Source organism: Cuculus canorus, chromosome 4 (assembly GCF_017976375.1).
Source record: "Cuculus canorus isolate bCucCan1 chromosome 4, bCucCan1.pri, whole genome shotgun sequence".
Lineage (NCBI taxonomy): Eukaryota > Metazoa > Chordata > Aves > Cuculiformes > Cuculidae > Cuculus > Cuculus canorus.
Genome location: NC_071404.1, coordinates 70,301,733 through 70,317,619, shown reverse-complemented (window position 1 = coordinate 70,317,619; position 15,887 = coordinate 70,301,733).

The window sequence follows — 15,887 nt, the reverse complement described above, 5'->3', positions numbered from 1 at the left end:
TTCAAATCTTTTCCCTGTCTGAATGAAATTCTCCATTCTGGTCCTTCAGCCTTCCTCCCCATCTTCCCTGCAACAGCTAGGAAACCTTTCTGTGAATGGGTGATGCTGTTTCTGCAGTCTCTGTGCAGCACGGACTCTCTCCTCCTGCTTCTGTGGGATCTGTCAAAAGTAAGACGAGACTACCTCAAAGGTGACTGATAGTCTGTGGGATGCTTTTGTCCCATGATACAACTTCATTTGCTTCAAGGAGTGCCTAGGATAGGTCCTGCATATCCAATAAGGAGGGATATGGTCTGATTGCGATTGGCATTTAGCACAAGCAGTCAGCCAGCTAATCACCACCGTCTGGACAGATAAATAAGAACTACTGATGGAGGGTGAGGAGGAAGATGTTGGACAAGAGAATGAGGGAAAGTGATGGCTGAAGAGTGAAGCAGTAGAGGAGTAGAGTACTGAGGAGATACAGGTAAAGCAAGAGGGTGAGGATAGAAGGGCAGAGCAGGAGAAAGAGGAAGGACAAAATATCAGGTTGCAGTCCTTCATAGGAAGCTGACGATGGTAGTGAAGCTGTCATTTAATTTTCTGTGCTAGCTATATAGTCATCCTAGTGCCGCATAGCTAGTTGTGAGGAAAAACACCTCCAGAACATGCAGAAGGTGTTTGGCTTTTGGCTAAATAATGTATGAACTGGCCGCTAACTTTATACAGTGACACATAGGTGAATGTATACATCTTTCCTTCTGGAAAATAAGACAGGACTCTGCCAGCTCAGGGTCCACCTCTGGCTATAATAAACACTCCATAGCTCTGTAACAGGGACTTGCAGAGGATGATTTTCATGTGTGGGCTCTTTTCAGGCTTCCTTCTTGGGCTGCTGATCCTGCAACTGCTTCTACACAGAACTATACTTAAAGTACAGGACTGAATCTATTCTATGTCTTTACACAGAATAGCATTTTCTGGCCCTAAATGATTAATGTGGTATGGTTAAGAGTATAAAATCCATTTTCTATATTTGGAATTAGACCAGAATAAATATAAAACAGAATATCCCTTGTGCTGCGTAGTTTGTAATTGAGTTTGCTGCTTTTTTCAATCTTGAACATAGAGCTTATAAATTAGTGGGGCAGCAGAGTGAAACAGAGTGTAAAATATTGCAATAAGACAGAACACTTTGCATCTTCCCCTTTCACAGTTATGATCATTACAGTAAACAGTTATTAAATCTCAAAAGATTACTTTAATTGAATTGCTTGTGTAATGATAGCTTACTGTTTCTAGAGTCCCACAGATTTAAAACAAAAAACTGCTCTTCTTCATTCAGAAGGAAGCTGCAATATTGAATTTTCACATGAACAAACCTTTTATCTGTTAGATAGAAAGTAGAAATAATACAATTCTACTTCTTATATGTAACTTCTAAAATTTCTTACATATCTATTACATGCTTATACGCTTAACGCTATTTTGCCTCTATTAAGTTGCCATTACTTTGGTGATAGTTTTGTGGGTTTTTTCCAAATTGTTTAAAAAGCAACAAAACCCACTGCAAAAAAAAGTCAGTTTGCTTGACATTTGAAAGGTGACTGAAGAAATAGGCAGAGTTACAATCTTCATCTTTTCTCACTTATATATTAATTTGTTGTAATTCTTTCATCAGCGATGAGTGGCTCTTGATGTCCTGGTTTGTCAGGGATGCTCACAGGTAATGATATTTTTCTGACCCCAAAGAAGAGAAAAATACTAAACAGGTATGTCAGTGCTTACAACTCTTATTTACTCCTCCTTGCTTTAACATGTTTTCTTGAGCTCTCATGTATATATATGACTGTCAATTTTTGCAGTTTTCATGAAGTCTTAACTATCTTCCCCCCATACCAAGTCTCTGGCAAGCTAGTGGAAAGGTATTCTGGCATGAAGTGATTCTCAAGTGTCTGCGCTGGACTTGTGTTTTATGGTTGGAGTGTTTCAGTCTTTGACGGACTCTGTTTGCAAACTAGTGGTGACAGTCAGGGGTCTTAATTTAACTCTTATTTCCCATCGGTAACAGGAGTACCCCCGCGTTGCGTGGAGCCCTGTTGCTTCCAGTCCCCCTTAAAATACCTGTCACCTTGTCTGGTGATTCTATGGTGAGTTCATGAAAATCTGAATTTCATTTGCGATGCTTTGTGTCCAAGTTGGCCTGTTTCATAATTTGTCTTCTGTCCAATAATTAAAACAGCGGTATGTGAAAAAGAAATAGAAATAGATTGCAATATAATTTTTTGTAGCGCATAAGGCTCTGCCTCCATGTATTTAAAAGAGGAAGACTATGCCTGTATTTCTTTTTCATGCTCAGACTTTTGAGTTATAAACTTGTTCATAGCCTTAATTTAAAAGAAGTGTAGAAGGCCAATTTAATGTACAGCTTATCCTAAAAAGGATGCTTTTGCTGGTGTCATGCATTTATTGAGACTAACATAACATTCAGGAATCCATTTGGTGAAAACCTATCGAAAGTATGAATTCCTTCTTCATGAGTGCAGTCTTGCTTCTGCAGGATAGAAGTCACCTCTTTGACATTTTATCTAACAAAACAACTTTGTCTCCATCTGGTTTTTAGTTGTAAAAGCTTTTCAGTCATACTTTAGGCAAGGTACGCATCTGCAGTGTTTGGGTTTTTTTGTCTACAGTTAGGATATGAAAAAGAAAGTTACTCTAAAGCAGATGAAAGTTTCATCCTCAACTCATCACAACATTCACAACAGAATAAATTAAGGTCTTTAATGTGAAATGACTATGTAAAATTTTTGGAGACAAAATATTTCTCTGAAATTTGCACATAATTGATGTTCAACAAATTTAAATACTCCATAAATATTCTTTTATGCATAAAGACATAATGCCTGCTTTTGCTTCCATTCAGTTACTCTCTTTCTGAAGGTCATAGTACTTGATTTCATTTAATGTAGTTAAACAAAACGTTAGAAAATGAGAAATCTGGAGCCCCCTGTAGTGCTATCTATTAGACACGTTTTTAAGTGTTTGTGTAGTGGTGCAATGTAAAGATTCATTATATTTCTAGTGTCTGTTTAATATCTTCAGAGTAAAAATACAGTATAAAGATTGTATGTAAATACAAACAAAAAAACTTTGAGGGCTTTTAAGATTAAACAAAGCAACTCGATATCTCTCAGCATGTGTAGAACAGTTAGATGTAGCTTATAACAGAACAGTGCTTTTGGAATTTCAGTTTTTTATACGTATTAGAGAAATACAAGACTGAAATAAATGGTGTTCTAGCTTGAAGTTTTAACAGCATGAAAACTTTTACTCTATTGAAGCTTTTGTGGATTCCAGCTGAATAAAAGAGCCACTCCTTTTCCCTAAAACGAAATACTTCACCTGCACTAAGGATGTAGATCTTAGGATTTTGACTTAATCAATGTCCCATTGAGCTCACTGAGAAATTTCCTCGTTGATCTGCTTCTTATAATTAACCAAGAAGTTTAATGTCTCTTAATGGAACATAGAGCATCGCCTCCTGCTGCAAGTAAATTGACCATTCATCTTTTGCTTTTGTGGTAATTCCTGTTTTACTCGTACCTATTTCCAACTACTTCCCTCAAAATATATTACTTAATTAGTATTTATAACAGTGGCTTATTGTTAGATGGGGTTCAAAGGTTTGAGTAGTTTAGTGAAACATTTCAGCTGCTGATTGGTAAAGCCATTATCGCTCTGCAGAGGGAAGCTGTAGATTTTGTATGATTCACTTAACAAAATGGACCAAAGGTGAGTGCGAGGTGATCCTTAACAGGGTTATTGGGAAGATTGTACCGAAGGAAGTGTATCCAGGAAATAGGATTGTCTACAGGTTAATAAGATTATACCCTGCCAAATTCACCCAGTAAGGAAACAGGCGTAATATGTAATAGAGGAAATAAATGGGACTTCTAGAGATTTGAAGCAGACCTTTGATTGCAGTGTTGCTGCCTTTTATAAAAGGTAGAATTTGGAAATGTTTCAGTGTATGGGATTGGAAAAGTTGTAAAGTGTCAAATAAGATGAATAGTAAAAAAAAGTTTTACTATATGACAGGTATGATGCAGTTTAATATTAACCCTTATTCAGCAACATTTATTTTGAATGCTTTTAGCAATCTGAGATGAGTTTTTTTACAGTCATTTGTTCAAGTGTATTGTTAGACATAGCGTTTTAAAAAGAACCTTATTTTAATTGGCTGCCTCCGTCAGGTAGACTAATGTCTTTTTGGCCTCAGTTGTCTTTGGTTCTACAAGACTATCTCAGGGTCATCTATACCACAGGGTATCAAGTTCCTGTAAATCTTTCTTCTGCCATTTATCTCAATATAGAAATGCAAGTAAATTTGTTAATGCGCTCCATCAAGCATAGCATGCCTGTCTTCTTCCCAAACAGTCACTAAACCTCTTACTTAAATAGATAATGTACTGTACAATAAGCTCCATGCTTGCAAGCAGTCTTTTTTTACAGTAGTTTCTGCTTCGAACTTGCCATTGCCAAACAAAATCTTTTGTGATGCTGTCTTGGTACATTACAGGGAAGGGATACATTCGTAAGGATTTCTGGTCTTACATGTACTAATCCTGGTGAACAGCCATTGCCATGAATCAAGGACAAGATGGTAATGGCTTTGGCTACATGAGACATGTATCTTCATTTTGTTTGGTATTTACACCATCACAGAGGCATCTCTGGATGTCTCCTCACAGGTTTATGGACTTTTTTTTTGGCTGATTTGTCTCACTTCAGCTCTGAATAGTTTAGTCTAATAAAAGAAATCAAGGCACCTGAAGTCACTGTCTAGAGAATTTAAATAATGCTGTCCCCTTTTTAATTGTGTATAATGCCTTAACAGTAGACTGCAAAGGGATTCAGTCATCAGCACAATACAGATCTGAAAGCAAGATTAAAGAAATTATTCATATCAAAGAGTCAATACATGCCACCGTTTCTCCATGGGCCAGACACTAGGATCAGGGTCAGAAGGTTAATCTGTGTATCGGGCTGAGTGGGTGATGAGTGAGGAAGAACTCAGGGCATTGGTCAAGGCTACAGCAAGGAAGAGCTGAAGATATTGACAGATAAATCAGGGAAGGAACGCAGAGACTGTGAGAAATGAGCTGCTTGGATAGAGCTGAAGGGGTCATTTAAATGAACCAAGGGAGAACCAGAAACATAAGATTAATGACCGTGTTAGGCAGCCATACACAAGCACAACTAGTTGTGTCCCCCACCACAACTTCCACTTTAAAAAAAAATAAATATCTGAACTAGTTTTAAAGCAAGAATTCAAACCTGGAGTTTTGACTTTTTCTTTTATACTGAATCATTTACAAGAAGAAAAATGCATTTCAGCTCATCCAGATCTAAAACCACTTAGAAATGGGGGGAAAAAATTCCTCCTCATTTTGACCACTGGCCAGAAATGCTGTCAAATGACAACCTGTACAGCAACATATTAAAAAATATAGGTATTGCCAGGGGAAGCATGGTAGCTCAGGTATGTGCAACTCCCTCCTCAGAGTGACTGGGATTTGTGTTACCACAGGATTGGAAGCAGCCAGCCAACACAGAGAGCACATTGTGCATCCCACATGTGGCCGTCTGTGTCAGGGTGCACCAAAAACATTTAGCACTTTTGTCTCCCTCTCTCTTCTCTCTGTGTGGTTCATCCCACATGTGGAAGATGAAAAGGTGCTTGTCTAAATGTAGAATGAGCCCTTGACTCTGCAGTTCTGACACAGTCCCTGTGGGGAGGAACTGAAAGTGCACAAGATGCCACAACCTTTACTTTTCCAAATTGTCCTGAGCTCCTGCTCCTGTGCTTTAAACTGCAGGTCCAGCGACAAGAATACCTTTTGTGTACCTCAAGAGCCTTTTTCACTTATCTGATTGGGTTTGTTTTCCTGTAATTATGTCTCAACTAGTAAGATATTTCTATGGAAATTAATCCTGTGGCTTTGACTCATCATCACCTTTTCTTTTTTTTTTCATCCTCATTCTCCTTCCGTCCTGTTTTTACAAAAAAGGAGAAGGAAACTCATTGCAGACCCCCCCCCAAACCTTGTAAAAACTCAATGACGACTAAACAAAGAATCTTTCATGTCACTTAGCAATATAAATGGGCTTTAGATGTCATAGAAATTTTATTTAACTGCATCATTAAGCTCTTCACATGCAAAAGGACATAAAATAAAGGCAGAAGGTAAGATTGTTGTCTTATAACTCTTTTATAATTCATTACCTGAGAGAAACAAATAGAAGACCTGTCAATTCCCAGTTATGTTGTTGCACCCATTTGGACTATAAACATTCTTCATTATTAACTAATTTATTTGCTGTATCATCAGCAATCTTTTTATATTGTTCATACCTTCCTTATGGCCAGTGTAAATAGGACAAGGGAAGAAGATTCGACCTCATGTCAATGTGACATAAAAAAATTATAATTTATTCTCATTATCTTTACTATCGGGACATATGGCACTTCTATGTGACACATTTTTCTTAACACAGCAAATAATTAAAAAGCTCCTCTATAGGCTTGAGCTGGATGACCGTCATCATAAATCAAGTCATCAACCGAGATGATTTGATCCTTACTTTGTAAGAGCCTCTGATCAAATAGATTTCTTCCTAAGATAGTGTCCAAATTCAACAAACTGATTCTTACATCGTTTGCAGTACTTGTTAGTAATATTTCCAGTCTCTTGGTAAACCAATGTCGTCTTATTTCTTGCTTCTACCAACCTCATTAAGAATTTAAGTTTATTTGGGAGGATGATACCTTACTGTAATCAGGGTCTGTATGCTTTTGAATGTTAATATATAAAGCATTATTGCCTTCATTTAAATTTGAAATAAGTACTGAATACTAAGTATATTGATGTGCTATCACAGAGATATGAAACTCTCCATTTTGATGACAGTAATAAAGGCTTTTCTTAAATCAAAAAGACTTAACACCTTGAAATATTAATTCTTCTAGTTTTGTTTTATAAAACATATATAATTCAAAGGCACTGGATGGTTGCAAATTACAAAAGTTATTAAAAATTCTCTTTTGAGCTAATATCAAGTAATCAAAAAATTGAATACTCCTGACCCTTTTACCGAAGTGTAAATTAGCAGCCTAATGGTAATATTCAGATGGGCAGAAGAAATATAAGCTCCTTTTGATGAAAATAATGTAAGAAAGTGCTTCCCTCCTGTGAATCATCTTAACATGTGAAATAGCATTTTGATACAATGATCTCTGCCAAAGGCTCAGCAAGCTGGCAGATACAGAAACAAAAGATGAAAGCAATTTTGTACATCTCTAGCCAATGCTTTTTTCCCCTTTAGTTATTATATAAAATCTGAACATCTCAAAGAACCTGTACGTGCTACTTTGAAAACAAATTAGTAGCCTGACCAATAAACTACCTGTGAAAGTAAATAAAAGCTAAGGCACTGACCACGTTTAAGAATGTCTCTTTTAAATATTTTCATCTACCAACAACAGCTGCATTTTCTGCAGCTTTAATATTTACATGTTGTGCATTTGAAACAGGGTTGTTAGAAAATTTTAGTGATGTACATTTTTCTTCCTTAATTGTATATTGTAGAAAACTATTTTTTTTAAGAAATAGAAACGTGTTAAAACAGACAAAGCAGATTCTTTTCTTCTGCACACTCACCCATGCTATTTCCTAAGACCGACTGTGGCAAAGACTGTGTAGCTTAGAATTCTTCAGTGATGGGAAATCCTTTCTTCTATAGTAAAATCGTTATTGTATTATGCTGGTCACTTTTGCTCTGTTGATAGAAATTGGGCTACTCTTTGTCATGTGTTAATCTTAATATCTTTTGTGGGCATGAAGATAGTTTCCATGTATACAACACACAACTGTGCCCTTCCTACCATTAATTTTACTTGCATTCTTTGCTTGTCTTTCAGGCCACTTTGCCCACAGGCACTAATCCAGCAAAACACTTGAGTGTGTGCTTAACGTTAAGCAGATGATGAAAGTCATTGAACTGTGCAGTCCAACATATAAGCTAAGGTGATGTAATGAATTGGAGCTACATGTTCTGGTGTAGCTCTCATGAAAATCAGTGACTTGGGTGTCATTTGTGCTTCTCAGAGCTTTGAACTAACCCCAAAGATCCAACATGTATCTCTGCTCTCACACTCAGAACTTTTTTAACTATAAACATCATATTATAAGATACTATAATATGATTTACTCTAAAATCATTACTTGCAGCGCCTTCTCCTTTTTAAATGATTGAAGTCATTATTAAAATATATAGTTTTCATCATATGTTGTCCCAGGTTACTTCCCAAGGTTGCTGATGATGTTGAAAAGAATTGCAATAGACAAAAAATGTATATTCATTTTACACCTTTATTGTGGCAATTCTGAGTGAGAGACAAGTGCATTATTCAAGATAATTCATTTAATTACTTCTGCAGAATCTTCATCTCACTTAAAAACTTGGTCTCCTGAGGACAGATCTTTCCACCCACAGATCTCCACTTATACTCAGAAGTGCTCCTGAAGTCAAAGAGGTTCTGCTTCTGACTGAAACTCTCTTTCTTTATTACTGTTAAGGTGAGTACCTTATATAGTTGTTGGGTTAATATGTACTGTTAGAAATCAGAGTTTAAAGAAACTAAGAAAATATATGTTGGTTACTACTGAAAGCTACCTCTCAGCTCTTAAAATCTTCCACAATTTTAGTCTGATATATTCTGTACAACAGCATATTCTGGGTCAGGGCTGTAATTAGCTTAAGGGTGCGATCTACAATAAAAATAAAGAATTCCAAGACGAAAGACATGAACCAGATTAGCTGGAAACTTGGACTTGGAATCAACAGCTGGCTGAACTGATACTGAACTGAATTGATATTTCTCCTCTTCAGCTAACATTCTTGCAGTTGTTGTTCATGTGTTCCAGCCGAAGTGCATTGGTAGTCCAGCAGAGTGTAAGGGATGTTATGATATGAGCTTAACTCCAAGCCCGGTAAGTTTGGTAAGATCTGTAAAGGCTTAATTCCTCATTACTGCTGCGAGCAACCTTCCATGAAGCTCTAGGATCTGCGCTGCTGATCTGTATACATACATAGCTGAGTAAGTAATCTCTGTGTCCTTTAGAATGGGGCATAAACACCTTATTCAGGTTCAATCTTAGATCTCTCTTAGCGATGATATGTAACTACAATTTAGTAATGGTTAAGCTGCTTTTGCACAGATGTTGTAGGTTATAGTGAACAGGTACTCTAAGGAAAGGGGCACTGTAGATGTTTACATATTAATTTTCTGTGCATTAAGGTTGTGTGATAGGCTCATCTAAGAGGTTTTCTTATGATTTAGTACATTGTAGTGATAAAAAGGGCTTTTGAATTGTAAAAAATTGCAAACAATCATATTTCCGAGAGATTTATATAATGTAACCTCTTACTAAAAATAACTGGCTAGCTATCACGAGTTTTCTATTGTCCATGTAAGAAGATTAAGCCATAAGAAAAATCTTTGAGAACACAAGTGAGGAAGCATGAAAAGAAGTGCAAACACAAATTAGGCCAAGGTTTTAGAGTGATTAGCTTAAAAAACAGGCATATTGATGTACATCTGGCTGTCACTTGTAATATTATAATCATTCTCCTTCCTTCTCTCTTTAAAAAGGCTTTTTTTTCACAGTTACCTTTTCAGTCTTCGTTAGCAATTTTATTTTTCTTATTATTTAATGAAATTTTCTTTGTGACTTGAAGCTCATTTGTAGTTAAAAGACATCTCTTACATATTAAAACCGACAAATTTTGTCTTATATAGTGAGAACATCTTGGTCACAGGTTTTCAGAGAACAACTTCACCTCTACTGTAGTACAAGATGGGAGGGCAAAGTCCAGAAAGAAGCATCCTGCTCTAAAACCTTTCCTGCATCAGTTCAGTGGGCATTATGATAATTAGATCATCTGTCTAAATAGGGTCCATATGGTGATTTTTCTGTAAATGTTTTCTTTATTTGAACACAGTGTATTAATCTATTTACAGCTCCACATTGAAATTAACCTTGGAGACTGACTAATTAGAATCTGAGCTGAGTAGCAGAACAGTTTTTTATTAGTCAGGGCAGGGGTGAAGGAAATATTAGACATATTATCTCTGATTCAGAAGTCTAAGAAACAAGTTAGAGATAAATGACGTGAACCCGGTAGAGGAGTCATATTCTTGGATGGTTTCTATTTTAGTTTCTCTGAATACAGCAAAGGAAAATGTAACTTAATTTGGGTTATCATCCTTTATTAAACCTACAAACTTTTCTTTCTGAAAAAGACAGTTGTGTTTAACTGAGCAGTAGTTCAGGCTACAAAGCTAAGAAGAAAAATGAAATTTCAACTTGAAAGGATACCGATATTGCTTCATTTTTTCAATGCTTTTTGTAATTTTTTTCTTAATGGCAGGCTTTTTGTCTTTAAGACTGCACACAATAGTTTGAACATAGAAATAGTTCTAAATGAGGTAAAGAAATATTCTGATTTTTCCCATTTGTTTGATTTTTTTTCATATATTTTTTTTTTCTGTGACACGCATAGCATGTATATCGATGAGGTTGCACTGAAATGTTTGAATAGACAGAAATAAATTGTAAGCTTCCCACTTTGTATAATGGACCAGATTTTCAGAATATTACTGCAAAAATGTGCCAGAATTTTCTGCACCTATGTACACACTTAAGTGCTCTGCTGAATTACAGCCTTCATTTGCATAATTACTGATTGTGTTTGCAGTGTTGCACTTGCACAAATAATTGGGCAGTTAATACTCCAGCTGGTTCCCTCGGCCCCACATACCATGGCGAGGGGTGTCGTGTAACAGCCTCAGAGGAGGACGTTGGTTTCTGAAGGTAAGAGTCCCTGATGACAGCCAACACCAGTCCTCAAAACAACGCCATAGGACAGCAGAGGAACTCACGTTATGTGCAACTGAACTTGGAATTTGAACTTGGAATTTGAACTTGGAATAGCCTACACGCTAGTTTCTCCTGCTAGTAAGGAAAATTAAACACCTTGATGCCCTAAAGTACAGGCATATCCAGATCAGCTCAGAGATATCAGAAGATCCCTGAGAGCTTTGATGATAGTGATACCAAGTTTTGTTTAAAACTACTGCAAATAAACAGAACGCTGGTCCTTTAGTCTGAGTGTCATAAAATGTGTGAAACTTAGTAATGGCTTTGCACGAGCAGTCAACTGGAATGCAGGAGCAAGATGTTTAAATAAACTTGAATCTCACAAAAAAAACCCTCGACCAACATCTCGCTCCACTTTCAGCAGAATGGTTTAATGAGATTGTTATTAATAATCATCGCTTTATAAATATTCAGAACTTAAAACTGAGAGGCAAATGTCCTTCACTTTCCCTCAAGACAGTCACAGTGTAGGCAGTGGAATTGTTCAGAGATCATTTGGGAATGAAGCAGCCTAACACCAGGCTGGTGCATCTGTTCACTCTGTCCACGCTGGAGGTCAAGTCCTGTGTGTCTCAGGTCAATGTCTCACCCCAGAACCTTCTTGGCACGGCATCACGAGGGTGTTTTACACTACTCGTCCGAGGCAATGGTACAGTTCCATCTAACAACCAGGAATTCCCTCTTTGCGATTTATGGGTTAACAAAGGTAAAACTTTTTATTTGCTTGTGAGAAGGCTTAGACTTCTTGGGACATGTGCCTCTCACTACCAGAGGGGTGAATTGAGTAAATAAGAGTGCAAGGCCTCCGTGGCCAATAAGTAACGATTTCATGGATAATGACTTGTGAGAATCTTTAAATACTGGGATATCTCGGCACAAGACCTCTTCGAGATTTTGGGGCTGTCGTTCTGGGTTAGATTCTTATTTCTTTATGTATTTCACTGTTTGAAAGAGTCTTACATGCTTTCCTTGCCCAAGGTAGGCATATTTATCATGATTTCAAATCACTACTGTACTTGACTATATTAACTTCTCTCGTAGTTTTGCTTTTTATGAAAATGTAAATTCAAGTAATTTTCCTTTTCTAAAGTAGGTTTAGACCTGCAGTCTGGGTCTTTCCTGGATTTATTAAATCTTCCATTCAGACTTTTCTATTGTTTATCAAAATACATAAATGCATTATATGCAGATTTTACATGCTTTTCTTTCTTTTCTTTTTTTTTTTTTTACCAAAGTCTCCTGAGTAATTGTACTGTCTGCTCAATAGAGAACTGATTACATCTCCTTCAGTTCTTGCTTATTATAATGAATTCTTCAAAAGAATCGAAAACCGTGTAATGTAAATTTTTCCATAGGAAAGAGCAAAGTAAAATTCACTCACAAGTACAGTTTATATCTGGATCTAAATCCAGGACTTGGGCAGGTCTGTGATATGCTGCTAAAAGGCATGGAGCAGAAAAACTTGGATATCAAGAATAACCCTAATTGTGGTCTGTGGAAAAATTACTTCAGGTGGTTTTGAAGGTAATTAGGCCCCCTCTGGTGCAAAAGAAGCATTTGATAGAAGTATTTGCTATGCTCTTTCTCTCCCAGATGCCTGTAATTTGCACATAAGTGAGAAGACTCAACTCTCCCCTCCGCAGTCTCTTTGAAGACCAGTGTTCATTGTTCCTTTCTCCTTGTGCCTTCCAGGGGTGTGGGAGTTTGTCCAGCTTCTACATTAGTGTCTGAGCCATTCTCCAGAAGGCGCACACACGGAATAGTTGAGAAACTCGCTTAAGAAATTTCTTATGCATGAAAATATGCTCTCCAATGTTCCCATCTCTTTTCTGACAGTCAGCTTAATCGTTAAGGATAGAATTATGAAACCAAGCATATGGGCTATATTTTCCACCCAGAGTACTTTTCTCCTTGGTATCCTCTGTTACTTGTTCAGCAAATATTTTATTTTCATCTTTCCTTCAAATAAAATAGTACACTTTTCCCACCTAAATAGAGGTATATTTTTCTTGTTTGTATACTCTCAGCTGCTGGTTTCCTAAGATTTTCTTCCTGTGGAAGGATAAGATAGGAAATTCATCTGTAGCTGAGGAATCAACACTGTTGTCATATATACGTGTTATGTCCTGAATTTCAACATTTACAGTCTACTTTTATGTTTTTTTGACTACTTTGGCTTTATAACCCAGGATCCAGCTAGTGTGAAGATTTGAGTACATGTTTGCTTCCTGACTAGTAGCTAAATAATCTTCTGTTATAGTTTCATCCCTTGTTTCCATGAAAACAATCCTCTGACTGAAAAGATCCCCCTTTCTGTCTGTAGTATATTATGCTGGCTTTTGCAAACTCTTGCAAAGACATAGTTCAATGAAGCTCCTGGGTTTTGCTTCTCCCTCTTTTAAAAAAGAAAATAAATTTAATTTAATTTCATTTCATTTAATTTAATTTAATTTTATTTTATTTTATTTTATTTTATTTTATTTTATTTTATTTTATTTTATTCTTACATACCTGAAGTTGTCTGCATTTCTCTTTTCATGCTATATTAAAATTCTCTGTAAGGTTATGAGTGTGAAAACACTGTCAGTTTTGATTATGTGGTACTGCTACGGTAAAGTAAATTTTTAGTTAGATATTAGTAGTGAATCTTTCAGCAGCCTAGATATTTTGTCCTAGATAGCAGTGAACTTTTGATTTCTTACTAGGAAAAAGTTCCCCAAAAAATTTCAAGAGTTATTCTTAAATCTGAAAAATTCATCATTTTCACATTTCTGCACGTTTTCCATTTTAAGGGAATATTTTCATATGCACTGTTTTAATCTGCATTATCCCTCTTAGTTTGGGTGAGAAGTTTCAAAATTTACCCCCTCTGCATGAAGCAACTGAAAAAAGGATCTAGTGATCTACTGCCAGAAAAATGTCAGTGTAAATGGTTTTCATTGCACTGCTTGTTTGTAATGAGCACTTGGTTCCAGCTGAAATCCCTTCACTTTTTGCTTTTCCAGTCAATGGTGATTTCCATTGCTGTGCAACCCTCACCTCTTTACTGGTTTTCTTTGTTAAGGACATTTTGAAATGCATTGCACCTTGGTTTTTTCTAAATGAAGTTTTCTTTCCACATGCTATTCCTTTTTTTTTTTTTTAAAAGAAAAAAACTTTGATATTCAGATCGGGTTTCTCTGTAATTTTCCTTTATTTAATAATACTTAGTAAAATGTTACCGATGTACAAGAGGTCAGAAGCCACTTCTATGTGTCTGTGGTGGATCTTAAATTCCTTAAGGATAATAAATAGAGTCTGGAGTACATGGAGAAAAAAAGAGCTGTGAACATTTAGAGTAAAGGTAACTCCTACTTTTGTGGCTGAGACTGAATGGAAGAGTGGTGGAGATATTCCAGATGGACCAAAATAAAATTAAATAGCTCAACTCTGAAGAGTGGAGATACAGAGGAATAAATGGAAAGAAGAGAATGGTGAAGAGCAGGGAGAAAATTACCCATTTTGCATATAAATGATGTAATTACCCCCTCAGCTTCTCAGGCAGAAGTTGACATCCCTAATTAAAATAATTTTATGATCTTCTGGGGACAGATATACAAAAGCATAAAGAGACGGAAAAAATAACAAATACAAAACTAACCAACATCAGCAGCCATTTTTACAAAATAATTTTGCAACAGGACTGATGATGTACATGCAGTCTCAGCTTTATAACAAATTATCGGGCTTGTATTTTATTTCAGATAATTCACAGGGCTTGATATAAAAAGCAGAAGCTGAATAAAACCTTTTCAGAGAAAAGAATGATGGAACCACAATACAGGGACAGGGAATTGAAAGCCTACTGGACTGAATTTCATTGTTTTCTTCTGATTAATACTGGAAATTGAAAGCCACTGTGTTTAACCTGTGCTGATGCTACAGTTGCTGTAATTAAGCATGAGAATATGCTCTTACAACTTGTGCATGCTGATCGTTTTATAGAAAGCACCTGGCAAATTTGCCAGTACATACACTATTAAATCTACAACAGAGGCATTGGGCCACCAAAGGCTGCCATTGTCATTTGTTTAATGGATCTATGGTATTCCACCACGTCTTTACTTCCCACTTGCCAGGCAAGAAAGTAGTTATGAAGCCTTTTCCAGACTCTGAGATAGCGACAGGACGTGTTTTAACCATGTGGGAAGGAAGGGGTTGTGCTACAAAGCAAAATAAAACGCAGTAAGTGTAACCAATCTAGAAAATTCCATTATCATATGCCTCGTCTTATCAGTCTTACCATCTGACTGACTGATTTAATGTTGCTAAGAGACTTGACAGACCAACTTGTTAGCATTACGTAGTGCACAGTAGCAACTGATAAATCATTACCACTAATTTTGCTCCAACGGGGCGATATTTCGGTAGTCAGAAGTTGGCTGAAGGATATGTTTGTGTACGTGCAGTTATTTTTTTTTCCTTATTCTCACATATCTGGTTCTCTTTTTCATTTCCTAAGTATTTTTGGTGATTTCAAGGCAAGGTGACAAGCTAGAAACTGAGAGAATAACATTATCCTCAGGCACAAATGCTGAAAATCAGGCTAGAAATCTCAGAAGAGCTGTTGTTGTTGTCCTATAACTACTACTTATGGTAGTGACTAAGTTTTGAAAAATTTAGAAAAATTTAAATCTTTCTTGAGGTATTTTCATGTCTAGTCTCAACTGATTAATTAATAAAAGCAAACAAAGCATTTTAAGCCTCAGAAAAGCTTTGGGTTTTGTTCTACTCAGAGGACAGGCACGGTGTCAAGTCCATTAGTTCTGAGCTGGTTCATCCTGCCCTAATTAATACGATCCACTCACAGACCACAGAATCTGGAATAACCACTGTGGTTTATGAGCTAATTACATATTATCT